This window comes from Priapulus caudatus, unplaced genomic scaffold, assembly GCF_000485595.1.
Source record: "Priapulus caudatus unplaced genomic scaffold, Priapulus_caudatus-5.0.1 Scaffold2096, whole genome shotgun sequence".
In the NCBI taxonomy this organism is placed as follows: domain Eukaryota; kingdom Metazoa; phylum Priapulida; class Priapulimorpha; order Priapulimorphida; family Priapulidae; genus Priapulus; species Priapulus caudatus.
In genome coordinates, this window is record NW_014579157.1 from 26,110 (window position 1) to 29,104 (window position 2,995).

A 2,995-nucleotide genomic window follows, 5' to 3' on the forward strand; every position below is an offset into this window, starting at 1 on the left:
GAGAGAGAGAGAGTAATATATGTGTAGTAATACAAGCAGATGCGCACATGCTGATAATACATCACACGGCCCGCGCGCGAAATTTCTTTTCCTGACCCTTTCAGGTTTTCAGCAAGCACAGTGTACGTAGCCAGTGTCGAGAACCAGAGTTTACACAGAGTTGCTGTGCATTGATTGTTTAATTCGCATTGTTCGCTTGATTGTTCGCTTGGACGCATTGTTTTTTTTTTCAACTCGCAGTTCGCATAGCATAATTTATACATGGTACATATGTATGGTGCATGTATACATTGTGTTAGATGTACATGCACGGTACACGTATACATTGTGTTAGATGTACATGCACGGTACACGTATACATTGTGTTAGATGTACATGTATGGTACATGTATACATTGTGTTAGATGTACATGCACGGTACATGTATACATTGTGTTAGATGTACATGTATGGTGCATGTATACATTGTGTTAGATGTACATGCACGGTACATGTATACATTGTGTTAGATGTACATGTATGGTACACGTATACATTGTGTTAGATGTACATGTATGGTACACGTATACATTGTGTTAGATGTACATGTATGGTACATGTATATATTATGTTAGATGTACATGTATGGTACATGTATACATGTTAGATGTTAAGGCATGTTGTATTGTTTTGTGTTTACATTTTGAATGTTCCAAGTACCAATTTTGCCCTATTAATTATAGGCATGGCATACAATGAGAGGGGCGTTATCAAAATTTAAAGATTTCTTTCAATTCAGGGAATTTTCACAGTCAAATTCAAGGATTTAACGATTGACCTAAAGGAGGTCATTTGTACCCTACACCTATGCCTATAACCATGACAAAATAGCGATAGGGACCTCTCAAAGTTCATCAGGTTTTATACTGAGTGCTGTCGCGTAGTGTTCTCCTCCCCCACGACCCCTAACCCACGACCCCAGCCCCATGAATCCGCTCCGGATAATCTCTAGACTAGCAGACGCCGTCCGCCACCAACACGTGGTCGGGTCGCCATGCCCTACCGCTCGCAGCCTCCGCATCAAAGGAGCCGCCGCACGATGAGATTCGATATTGAGATGAAGCCCCGTGCAGAGGGAGGCCAGCCTCTCCCTCAGGCATCCACCCAGCATCCCGTCACCTTCTATACACGCCAGCACTGATCGCATCACGACAGCCGGCTGCTGGAGGAGGAGGAGGAGAAGGAGGAGGAGGAGGAGGAAGAGGAGGAGGAGGAGGGAGGCTGCACGATGGTGGCCAGCCTCTCCCTCAGGCATCCACCCAGCATCCCGTCACCTCCTATAGACACCAGCAGCAGCTAAAGCACGACATCCCCGTGTAACTGCTCCGTCCGACCTGCTGCTGCTGCTGCTGCTGCTACTACTGCTGCTGCTGCTACTACTGCTGCTGCTGCTGCTGCTACTGCTGCTACTACTGCTGCTACTGCTACTACTGCTACTGCTGCTGCTACTGCTGCTGCTGCTACTGCTGCTGCTGCTACTACTGCTACTGCTGCTGCTGATACTGCTGCTGCTGCTGCTGTTGACGAAAAAAGCGCGTTGCCATGACGATCGAGCGTGAGTGTCACCGCCTCCAGACGCGCGCCTGTCTCACCTGGGACGTTCCGCCCGCGAACCCCCCCCCCGCCCTCACATTGATAACTGCGGCAGAGCAGACGATCGTAACTGCGTGGTTGCTACCGGCAACCGACCCGCATCCTCACTGAAGCTCTGCTCAGTGAAGCCATGTCCGGCCCGGATGCTGAGGATGGGTCCGCATCTTCACTGCACACACACACGCACAAACGCACGCACACATTAACACACACGCGCGCGCGCATACACACGCACATATATACACACACACACGCGCGCGCGCATACACGCACACACGCACGCACGCACGCACGCACGCACGCACGCACGCACGCACGCACGCACGCACGCACGCACGCACGCACGCACGCACACACACACACACACACACACACACACACACACACGGTAGGGAGGCGTATCATCAGACTCCCGCCATCTGCTTGCTGCTCCCGCCGGATCACGCGTGCTGTGAATGGCTTCCACGCTCCAGCAGCCTCGGCCGCAGCAGCAGCAGCAGCAGCAGCAGCCGCCCGCGGGGACACCCCGCAGCAGATAAGCAATTGCGCCGCTCAGAGCGGCAATATAACGCTCCACTAATATTCATAACTAGATTTGTCAGCCGGTAATTGTCACCGGTGGCGGCGGCGGCAGCGGCGGCGGCAGCAGTAGTAGTAGTAGCAGTAGTAGCAGCAGCAGCAGCAGCAGTAGTAGTAGTAGTAGTAGTAGCAGCAGTAGTAGTAGTAGTAGTAGTAGTAGTGGTAGTAGTAGTAGTAGTAGTAGCAGTAGCAGTAGTAGTAGTAGTAGCAGCAGCAGTAGCAGTAGCAGCAGCAGCAGCAGTAGCAGTAGTAGCAGCGACAGCAACAGTAGTAGCAGCAACAGTATAGTAACAGCAGTAGCAGCAGCAGCAACAGCAGTAGTAGTAGCAGCAGCAGCAGCAGAAAGAAAGAGGGCGCGGAAGAAGGAGAGCGAGAGAGGGGCAAAGAGACAATGACAGAGACAGAGATAGAGGGACGGAGAGAAAAGGGAGAGAGAACAAGAAAGAGAGAGAGACCGGTCACCGAGAGACCGAGAGAAACCGAAAGAGAAACATAGAGAGAGAGCGAGAGAGAGAGAGACCGGTCACCGAGAGACCGAGAGAGAGACCGAGAGAAACCGAAAGAGAAACATGGAGAGAGAGAGCGCGAGAGAGAGAGAGACCCGTCACCAAGAGACCGAGAGAGATCGAGAGAAACCGAAAGAGAAACATGAGAAAGAGAGAGAGAGAGAAAGAGAGACGACCCGTCACCAAGAGACCGAGAGAGATCGAGAGAAACCGAAAGAGAAACTGAGAAAGAGAGAGAGAGAGAAAGAGAGAGAGAGAGAGAGAGAGAGAGAGAGAGA

The 2,995-nt window shown here is 51.3% G+C and overlaps 1 long non-coding RNA gene across 1 annotated transcript in view; it reads right to left on the minus strand.

The window, feature by feature from the left end:
• Nucleotides 1-2,166, minus strand: part of LOC106818220 — a 28,207-nt gene extending 26,041 nt beyond the window's left edge. The window contains exon 1 of the long non-coding RNA XR_001395165.1: nt 2,156-2,166. This is a non-coding gene — a long non-coding RNA (uncharacterized LOC106818220). The remainder of the gene's footprint in view (nt 1-2,155) is intronic.
• Between the last annotated feature and the right edge of the window lie 829 nt (nt 2,167-2,995).